At 34.1% G+C, this 12,313-nt stretch overlaps 1 protein-coding gene across 1 annotated transcript in view; it reads right to left on the reverse strand.

Moving 5' to 3' along the window:
- LOC106882502 (suppressor of lurcher protein 1) overlaps positions 1-12,313 on the reverse strand; it is a 1,283,613-nt gene that overhangs the window by 964,228 nt on the left and 307,072 nt on the right. The gene's annotated exons all lie outside the window — the stretch shown is intronic.

Consider the following 12,313-nt stretch of genomic DNA (forward strand, 5'->3'; position numbering starts at 1 on the left):
TGTGTGCGTATTTTCCCTGCTGAATGTATAGTTAACTCCCATCTTGCCAATAGCATCTTTATACATGGGTTGCACAGTTCACCCAAACATTCATCTACACCGAGTTTTCTTAGTGACAACCAAACAACAGAGCATGGTTTCTCTTGTAGTTGTTTCACTAGGAACAGGGCATTAGTAGAATACCATTTTGGCAAAACCCCAAGCTCTATCTGATCTAAATGAATTCTCTTAACCCATAACCTACTAGGATTTTGCTGTATGTAACACAAACTGCTAAGCCTATTTTGGGTAAAGTTATTCTGCCAATCAACATCGATCTATCAATCGAAAAAAATACTCAGTGTTTCTTAACACCTTCTATGATTGGCTACACTGTTTCTGGGGTGAAAGGGTATCGTGTGCATACATTATACGTCATCAAAATTAGGTCAAATCATGCCCTACTTCCGTGGCCACGCACGTGGTCTGTCGCACTGAGGTGGCTTATCACAGTTTATGAGTTAATTTATAGCACTATAACTGTTTCTGCTACTTTCAAAATTTGGGCCAACAATTTAATGCCCCTGTGCTTGTTTCTCTCTAAAAAACACATTCCTTAGATTTCGAAACAATTGGAAATGATGTAGTTGAATCAGTCATTAGAAATGACAACTTTTTATTCAACTTATTTGTCTATAAAAGAGACGAACTCATGTTCTACTTGCTCAGCATCTATTTCTGATGGTTCTGGTACTTCTCATGCATTTGTATACTTAATCACCTTTTCAACCATATAGCTATCAACTTCATTAACTAGACCATCTATTGTGTCTACTTAGATTAGTTTCACTCCTTCATGCAAATACACCCTCTTCAGTACTCTCTTTAAGTAGAATTTCTTTACCCCTTTCCACTCAGTTTCCATTTGAGCTGGTTGTCTTTGTGTGTGTAAGTGGTAACAAATGAAAGAAAAGAGAAATAACTCAGTATTACCATAAAAACTTAAACAAAGATGAATAATTGGGTATTAAATACCATACAATATAAGTTCTTCATTTATTGAAATTACCTTCATTTCAAGAGATGGTAAGCAAATGCCTGCTAAATTTGTGATCAATTCTGAATAAGAAGAGATGATAATCTGAAGTAGAGTTACTTAGACAAGATGCATAGTTTGGAGATCAAGAAGTCTCTCCAGCTTGAGCCACTATTTCTTTGTATTGAGAGGTCACAGTTTTGGTACAATGTATATGTGATTAAAATGTCACTGAAAGAATCAAAAATCATAAGATGGGTTCTTCAAGCTGACCCAATTGAGAGGAGACCTAGGAGTAGACCAAGAATGAGATGGTTGAATAACAATCCATAGTCTCAATTGTTCACATTTTGGAAACTAACCAGAAAGTCTACTGGGGGATCTGACAAAACCCTATTGAGGAAGTGTCTGAGGATTCTATCCTCATGACCTTCCTAGAAATAATGGGCAGAGAAGATGGATGGATGGAGCTTCAGTTCAAGAGGTGGCAAGTAAATGCCAAATGGTATTTATAAACCAACTTTAAATGAAAATATGACATAATCTTAAAAATCAGGGTTTCTCTGAAATTGACATGTTATTAAAAAAATGTTATTCTGAGTTAGTTGAAAGATGATAATGTATATAAAGATGTAATATCATGAGGAGCCAAAGAATAGGGGTTGGGAATGTCCTTTAAAGTAAAATAACTTCCTGTACATTCAGATGGTATTTGTTCTTGTTGGTCTTGTCTGAAATATCTCATTTATCTCTTTAAGATAAAAATATTAAGAGATGGTTATTGAGCTATTCTTATTTTATTTAACTTTTTTATAAATCACTAGCTTCATGAACATTTTCCAAATTCCTCAGTATGTGGATATTTTCCAAGTTCCTCAGTATGAGAATACTGACACTCAAAATAGTTAATGCCTTTTCATTAATGCTGAGCTTCCTGGGTTCCTCACCTTCATGTCCTCCTTAGTGGCCTCTTTCCAAATCCCTTGTGACTGTAGCTCAAACAAATCTTCATTGCTCAGCTCATACATAGAGTGGCATTCAAACACTTTATGAACATTTTCCATAAATTTTACATTACAGTTATTTCCCCAGTTTCACCAAGTTATTAGCCTCTATCTTTGAAATCATTGTAAATTGTGGACAAAGATTGTTCAATACACTATTCTTGTTGGTAGTCTCTTTTCTAGACAACAAGTATTAATGTCCCCAATAACATTGTAGATCATATAGTCCTTCCAAAACTTCCTTAGTCTTACTCCATTCTTTACTTGCCTTCACAGACTGCAAGCTTATCCTAACCATTTTCAGTCTCCTTCCACCATCTATTTCTGTCTTCACAGAGTATGTGTAAGTTCTGCACAGGTAGTATACCATTAAAACTAGCTATGGCACATTGATCCATAGGATAAAGACCAGGTAATATTGGATGACATATAAACAACCTTGATGTTGATATGGAAATTGATAAGGAATGATGGATAAACATTATTCATAATAAGCAGAACATCAAAGATTGGCTCCTTTTGTTTACAAAATAAAGGATAGAATTACTCTTCAAAAAGTTACTTTTGTCATTCATGCTTTAAGGGTAAACTCCAACACAAGAGTGAACCTTTAACAAAAGCCTCAAGGGTTCAAGATATTGTTAAATGACAAACTTGTAGAAGCATAAGTATGCAGTCTTCAGCAGCATTTCGAACAAACAGGAATGAAATTCTGTGTTTCGATACCTTAAACTATTTGGCAATACAATCCTGTCTTGTAAACATTGAACACCTAGGTAACCTTCCTCATCAATAACTTAGAAAATCACTGCTGCTGCTAACATGTCAGCACTGGCAGCATCACCATCCCCATTTAAGCTGCACAACTTTGAAACTGCTTTAAATCAGTGGAACCAAGCATGGCTAGCAGTAAACGCTCCTTCACCAACACCCTCAGCCTTTGAATCTTCAAAGGGAGATTTGGTTTCTGCTGAATTAAATTAAGGTTTAAAGGCATATGGTGTTGATGCTAGTCATCCATCCACACACTCAGAAGTGTTTCTATTTCTTCCATCACTGATCTTCATTTCTTAGTAATTATCACAGAATGTATTTATACATAACCTTTAATCTGTTACATAATATGCTCCTTATCCTTTAAAATTGTTGAAACAGTAGAACGATTCATTCCCTGTGCACCTGCTATATTTATCATTTTCTCACATCTTTCATTTCACTTTAATGAACCCCCTAGTTTTCAGCAGAATAATGGTTTCTAACATAGTCACAAACCCAGGAATCTAGGGAAGAGGTTGTCCAATTAAATCAACCCCAGAACTCAACTGGTATTTTAATTAATTTATAAATCAGGAAAGATGAAATACAAAATAAATAAATAAATGAATAAATAAACTGCTTCTTGCTATCGCCATCATTACTGGCACTGTTTCAGATATTTCTAAAATATGTTGAAGTAATTGCATTTTAACAAAAACAACAAATAACTCCATATAATACTGTAATATCACAGAAGCACAACATTTTTACTGCTTTAACTGCATGAAACAATGTTAATGCCACCTATTGTATGCCTGTGGACCCACTAAATTAACACACTAATGGATCTGGAGAACAGTTTGTTCAAATTTTTTCAGTCAGAAATTTTAACATTTGTAATTAAAGGAGCTCCCATATGAGAGTGTCTGTGTAAGTACATGCATGTGCATGTTACTATACATGAGTGTATGCTTACATGTGTGTGTGTGTATGTGTGTTGTACATGTATATATATCTATATATATACATGCATGTGTGTGTGTTGTATGTATATATATATATATATATATATATATATATATATATATATATGTATAATGTGTATGCATGTGTGTGTGTTGTTCGTGTATATATATATATATATATATATATATATATATATATATATATATATATATATATATATATATATATATATATATATATATATATGTATAATGTGCATGCATGCATGTATGTGTGCGTAATATTTATCTAACTATAATACATAACTCTTTCACAGATTTTAAACCTAAATAGTAGGGGGCACATTTTACTTGAGAACAAAATTTTATCTATTTTTAGAATACTGACCAAGGTTTTCCACATGTCATTGATAACTCATTGTTTGTATAATGTTTGTATTGTTTATCTGTGTTACCCATTCATAACTGCTATCAATGATGCTACCTTCACCCCAAATTTTGTCTCACCCACCCCACTCACTACAGCCACTTTCATGTACCTCTGAGCTCAGTTCATCAGCCTTCCTAACCCTCCACTCCCAGACCCTGCACATCATTTCCCTACATTCTCAGCTATCCATAGATATATGATACTACTGCTAATCACTTACTCCTGCCTGAGTAACTTGTATCTCTCAGACCTCCTCCTCCATACTGATATTTACCATCAGCCATACCTCCACTCTTTTTCTTCACTCACTACATCTATCTCTACCCCAGTCTCTAACCATTTGTCATCCTCCTCCCACACTCTAAGAAATTACCCATTCTTTTTATCCCATTTGATCCACAGTCTATAATCTCCCTTATACTCAACAACTTGTACCTGCGGAATATGATCTGGTGCCTCATCACCACCATCCTTATATCCCTTCCAGCTCTTCTCACCCACCTTTGCATAATGTGTGGTAACCATGTAACTCCTCTATAGCAAGACACCTCTGTTTTCCCCCCTCTATCATACTTTAGCCTTCAACTCCTGGCATAAAATCATCTCCTTTTCTCTCAAATAAACTCTCAATCTATCAAGGAAACTTTTTAATTTTCCTATTTTCACTCAGTCTTGCAAAATATTTGGTGACCTCACTGGTACTGGCATCATGGAAAGAAGCATTCAGTTTACTCCTTAAAGTGGTTGATGTTAGGAAGAGCATCCAGCCATAGAAATCAAGCCAAAGCTGATGCCATGGCCTTATACTGGTTTTGAAAGTAAGCTCCTCATATATGATAGATGCACTGGAGCAGTACATACTATAAGCACACTAGAAATGGATTTTCTTAAATACCTGGATTACTTTCTAGAAGTTGATAGTTTTTGTGACCCAGGAGATGTAATTAGCAAGGGGTGTTTTTGTTTTGAAAGTATAACAAGCCAGGGTAAGAACATGTTGCAGAAAGTTGAGGGAGCTATTATCACTACTAGTAACAAAAGCCTTTTCCCTTAGAATGAAGATCAGATTGTATGACACTTATGCTAGAACTACAACACTGCATGATAACGAGACATTTGCTTTGAATGTAGAGAAGACATGAAAGAAATGAAACAAGCACGCTCCACAAGATACGCAATGTAAATATGTTTATGAATGACATAGTTTAAGAGAAAAAATTAGGCATAAGAGGAATTAGACGTATGAATGAAAGCTGTGCTGTTATGAATATGTGATGCACGTAGATGAGGACAGCTGCATAAAGAAGTGCTAATCAGTTAATGTGGATGGAGCTTGTGAAAGAGGTAGACCCAGGAAAACACGGGGCAAAGTGGCAAAGACTGTACTCAGGACCTTCAGGCCCATAGAAGATATGATCAGGGATGCCTACCTATTTCTTTCCCATCCCACACTCTTGCAACCTACCCAATCACTTATCCTCCTTTTTTCTCTCTTTCTTCTTACTCTTGACAACAGTAAGATAAATCCTATTTTGCTGCTTCTCAACCAATGCATTGTTGATAACTATCAACTCTTACCTACCATGCACTACATCCACTGCTCAACTCTATCCAATCTCTTCAGTTATCACCTACTCTTCCTTATTTTCCTTCTTTATCATCCATTAACTATTGTTCTTCATTCACTATATTCACCCCCATGCAAATTCCCCAATCTCTTCCTTTCTCACACACTTCTGCAAACTTTATTCACATACATTCATGGTTCCTCTATCCCCATTCCCTTTAACTCACATTGCACCTTGCGGGTCAACCCAAACATCTCATCAGCATTATTTTCATCTCTTTAAGGTCCATAAAATGAAATGAAAATGAGCTAAGAGAAATTATTCAGAGAGGTCGGTTGAACAAAAAGAAATGGAAAATGGTACATTAAATACCATACAAAACAGATTCTTTATTTACAGAAATACTGACAGGAAGGAATAGAGGCCAAGTCCCATTTATGAAGAGGACATAATCTCAAGAAGAAAGTATTCTGCAAAATCGACATGCCATTTAGAAAAAAATTCAACCTTAGAAGAGACACTCACACTCACATGCACACACACGCACTACTATCAATACATCATGTATTTATGTGTGTGTGTGTGTGTGTGTGTCTTTGAAAAAATAAATAGAAATGGTTTCCCTGATAATTTTTCCACTTTAATAATTGGATGTTAAAGTGGAAAAATTATCAGAAAAATCTTTCTATTCATTTTTTTTAAATATATTACATTGTACCAAGAATTTTCTATTTGTTATTCTAAGATATATATATATATATATATATATATATATATGAATAAAGATGACTGTGTGTGTGTAGTTGTTGCATGCATGGCTGTGTTGTTTCCCTTTCAGGTTCAGTCCCATACTATATGCCAGTGTAGTTAAGTGCCTTCTACTGTAGCCTCAGGCTAACTAATGCATTGTGAACATATTTGATGTATTGATACTGTAAAAGCGTGTTGCATATGAGTATGTGTGCATGCATGCATATGTGTGCATACCTGTATGAATGTTTGTCAAGGTGAATGTTTACAATCTGCTCCCACAGATTATAAATATTTGCAGATGGTAACATCATCATTTGTAGCCGGGCTACTGCCAGTATTGCTTGTTGACATTTCCTGTCGACAATTCATCCACTAATTTTGCCTTTGAATTTCTCCGGAATTAAAATTCTCTCACTTGAATAACTTGAGAAACAGGTAAGGGTTGGCAACATGAAGAGCAGCCAGCTGTAAAAAAAAATTCTGCTTTTCCTGCTTCATGTAACTCCTCTGACTAACCTTTGCTAGCGTGGCAGAGCATACATTGAATGAATACATATATTTATATATTCATAGAAACACACACACATAGACACATATATCATTGATATTATGTTAAACTGTAGTACGTCCAAATTTGGCCAAATACATTTTTTTCAATATTTAATTTTGCTTGCAATAGCTGGTTCTTTTGGTCAAACTGTCATATCTTCAGCTATTTCAGATGAGAATTGTCAAAGTGTAGTACAACAGTTTAGCATTTCTCAAAGTGTAGTAAGCCCCACATACGACAGTTTTGCAAAAATATTTCTGACTGAAAATATCATACATGCATGGAGATAGGATTTTATGCACCCAACAAAGTATTATTGTTAAGCTGAAACTGCTGCTAATGTAAAAAGAAATAGAATGGTGAAACTATTTTTTTCGTTTTCTGAAAAAGCAATGTTTTGGACTTTCAACATGTTTGCATAATAGCAACGATACACACACACACACACACACACACACACACACACACACACACACACACACACACACTGACACACACACACACACACACACTCACACTCACACACTCACACACACACACACACTCACACACACACACTCACACACACACACATCTATATTACTTTATCTATACATTATTTCTATTACTGTGCATTATTCTAAAACAGAAATGCAATATTTATATACATGTATCTGTGTATGTATTTCAGTATTTGATCATATCCACTTATGAACACATGCAAGTACATATATAATCACTCATGCATATTTATAATCTCGTTTCTCCAGATAAATTGGAGATCTTTCATACATACACATAAGTACATACTCATTGTGCCTGAGACACTGATTTGATCTTTCTTATACACATACTTACACATAAATAATGGCTAAATGGAAATTGATAGGAGAATTTAGGCACACAATCCAGAGAGTGATGCAAAAATGAACATACTGCAGCAACCTTAAGGTTTTGAATTTGGAATGTCACTAAACACACAATCCTTTACAAACTTAAGTATGTATATACATATACATACATAGCTAAACTTTTTTCAACTCTCTAATTCCTACAAAATTTATATGAGACCTTCCTGTCACTAACTACAGTATCAATTTTCCTTTTGTATATATTTCTATTTTCTCTAATATCTTCTATATTTTTAGTAATTTTGTTTCCCAAATTTTTACCTACCCACATAGTTTTCTGCAGCTAGTTAGGAAGGAAATAAATAAATAAATAAATAAATAAGGACATAAAGAATATGAAAAATAAAGTTAGTAGTAGTAGTAGTAGTAGTAGTAGTAGTAGTAGTAGTAGTAGTAGTAAATGCGTTTCAATGGAAATATCGTCTAACTTACAGTTAGTTAATTTCACCTTCAATATAAGTTGGAAAGACAATTTGCTTAATGAAACAAAAATGTGATAGACTGTAAAAATGGTTGTATTAGATAAATACTTTTGTGGCTTTACTTTTCAATAACACAGAACTGAGTCATACGCTATAATGTCAAAGACAATCAGTTCACTAACAGTGTTTCTACCATATATCAGTAAATTATATACTGCAAGCAGTTTGCTAAAAATATATCAAGGAATGTTTATTTCAGTATATAAATATGATTTTACATTGATGCTTTCTTCTTGCCTGTTCTTCTATCTCTTTGTTTGGTTATTTCCATTTTTTTCCTGTTTATTTAACTTGTCTTTCATTCTGAGCATCAATATTTGCATTGTTGATATATACAAATATATGTGTGTACACACATATGTACATACACACACACACACACACACATATATATATATATATATATATATATATATATATATATATATATACACATACACACACACATATATATTATATACATATACATACACACATATATATTATATACATATATACACACACATACCCACATACATATATATACATATAAACACATGCACACACATAGATACACACACACACACACACACATATATACACAAATATTAAAATGAGAATACAATATATGATAAAACTATAGCCACTAGGTATGTATTATAGATCTTCATTTTGGTTTTTAATTTTGATCACTATATATATATATACATTGATGCATAAACTCTTGCTACTTATATTTTATATCATTTTGTTCACTTGGATGTGTAAATTTTGGAGTACTTGTGTTTTCAATAACTTTAAAAGACTACCTCAGTGAATACTTTTAATATGTACCCTTAAAAAAAATGTAATAGAAAAGGAACATTAAATGATTTTGAAAAGCATTAATGCTAAAACTTCATATAACACTCACATCTCCATGACTATATGTAACAATTATCTATTTATCCATCATTCAACCCTAAACAGCCACCCACCTACCCATCCATCCATCCATTTAGGCAGCTCATCCATATGGTCCTATCAGAAGCAACCAAATCCAGCTGGATTCCAAAACACAACTAACCAAGACTATGGATATTATCATACTATCTCATTCTTGGTTGATCCTTAGGTTTCTTGCCATTTGCCTTGGCTAGAAGAATCTGTCTTTTGATTGTTTCCTGTGACATCATAATTACAAATCAATAATACTAGAGCCATGACCTCTCCATATTGAGAAGTAGTCACTTGACCAGGAGAGACTCCTTGATTTCTAAGCTATACACCCTGTCAAGAACTATTACTCCAGAGATCTTTTGAAAGAACCCCATTTCAATTGCTTATAGCCACAATCATAGTTTTAGTCACTACCCAACATCCATGACTAGAGGTGATGATAGGCACATAAGCCAAATTGAAGATAGTGAGTTTGGTTGGATTTTTTTTTTTACCAACCACTCCTCTTCTGAAGTACAAATGCTGGTATTGGCACATCACTGTGCCAGTACTTGCAATTCTAGAATCCAATTCAGCCTCCTGCCTTACATCTTTATAATTATGCAATAAAACAATTGCTATTAATTATTCCAATTATTAATAATTAAGAGGCAGGTGGTTCAAAGGAATGGTAGAATACAAGACTAAATGCTTTATGGTGGAGAGGCAGAGTTGGTAGAGTTGGGTAAAATGTGAAGCAGTATTAGTATTTAATTACACTGCTTTATGGTTTAAGCATAAATCCTGCTAAGAATAATTTTGTCTTTCATCTTTCTGTATATATAATCATCATCATTTAACATTCATGATCCAAAATGATATGGGTTGGATGGTTTGACAGGAGCTGGCAAACAAGAGAACAGCACCAGGCTCCACAGTCAAATACTGAGATCACTTCTTTCAAAGAAAACATGCTAGTTTTTAATTCATTGCCCAGATCCCTATATGTTCCAGCTTGTTACCATTCTTCCTGTAAGCCCTCCTACCCACCCACAAACAACCATCAGACCAATCAAACAGCTAATGTGAGTAGCCACTTGCTGCATGTTTTTTTTTCCCTTAGGCATCAGCCTAAAAATAAAAATAAACTAACAACCCTAGTAACAAGCAGCAGTAACTTCCATGCTGCCCTTCAACCATATCACTTTCTTCAAAATCTGGACTTGTAAGTCATCAGAATTTCTACTTTAGAAATCCTTCTTTAGTTCAATTTTATTATATTCTGAGTTGAAATCCTCCTCGGTTCATTCAAGCTTTTATCTCTTTTGGGACAAAACATAAGCTGCACTTGTATACTTGTGTCAATTCAATCCCCAATATTTCTCCAAAACAGATTAGTTGCACTATTCAGTCATGATTATGAGAAAAAATTATTATTACAGTTTTGATCCTCTAAAATTGATTTTGCTTTACATTATCCAAGTTTACTAAAATAAAGATAAGACAAAATTCAAGTTACAGAAATAATAGTTGTTATTATCATGACTAATATTTTTGTTACAAGACTACCAATTTTGATGTCAGTTATAGTCAACTGGATCAATACCAGTAATTTGATTCGTACTTTATTTTATCAGCAGCTTTAGAAATAGGAAAAGTAAAAACCAACAACAGTGGGATTTGAAATCAGAATGTAATGGCTGAAATTCAATACTCCAAGGCATTTTGTCTGATACTTTACTAATGTTGCTGCTCAGAAAAGCAGTGGGATATCAGATACAGCAGAGTGTTTGAATATAAACCAAGCAGCATTTTTTGTTGTTTTTGGCAGAGGGTCCGATTATGCACTTTCTTGTAATAACTTGTGGTTTGTGGTTTGTAGTATTTGCAATATCAGTGTTGAAAAGATATTATTATTGTTGCATATTAAAGCATCAAGCTGGCAGAATCATTAGCACACAGAACAAGATGAGAAGTAGCATTCCTTCTGGTTTTAGGTTCTGAGTTCAAATGCCATGAGGTTCAACGTTGCCTTTCATCCTTTCAGGGGTTGATAAAATAAGTTCTAGTCAAGCATTGGGGTTGAAGTAAACAACTTGCTCCTCCCCTCAAAATTGCTGGCCATGTGGCAAAACTAGAAAGAATTGTTACTGTATACATTTATTACAAAACAGGAAATCTCATTACATCTGATTTTTTATATTTTCATTAAAATTTTGATAATTTTGTATCATCAACATTATCATTGTTAATTTTCTACAACTGGATGTCCTTCTTGTCACCAACAACCACCTGTTTCCAAGTAAAATTTTCTCCATGGTCAGATATGTCTGCACGGAAGACTGGAAATGAAGAACATCACTAGTATGACAGTCACACATTTACAAATATCATGTGATAGTAGGCAAAGGGACAAACACACTCACTAACACACACCAAGGCACATACATATATGACAGGCTTCTTTCGGCTTCTGTCAACCAAATCCACTTGCAAGGCTTTCATCATCCTGAGGTTATAATAGAAGGCACTTAACCAAGGTGCCATGCAGTTGGACAGAATCCAAAAATCATGTGGTTGGGAAGCAAGCTTCTCAGCTTCACAGCCATGTCTGGACCTTGTTCTATGTAAAGCCTTAGTATTATTTTATATTTCCAACCGAAATTTCAGTTCTGGATCACATACTAAAAGTATGATGCAATCATGTAAAATGACATATTAGTAATAATAAAAAAAAAGCAACATGTTCCCAGGGCCGTTGCTAAATCCCTGCAATTCCTGCAGTCACAGATCAAAGTACATAGAACAGTCATCTATTTATCTTTATAAGATGTTGAACAAAAATTAAACTATGTTAACTGAAAATTTCATGAAATAAAATGGTAATACATTGTACCTGTAAAAGTTCTTGTAAAAATATTACATTGTACCACAAATGTGTACCAGACTTTGTAGATTGTCTATGATATCTATGAAACAACAACTTAGCCCTCAGCTTGATTA

Source organism: Octopus bimaculoides, chromosome 4, assembly GCF_046866305.1.
Source record: "Octopus bimaculoides isolate indiv1 chromosome 4, ASM4686630v1, whole genome shotgun sequence".
Classification (NCBI taxonomy): domain Eukaryota; kingdom Metazoa; phylum Mollusca; class Cephalopoda; order Octopoda; family Octopodidae; genus Octopus; species Octopus bimaculoides.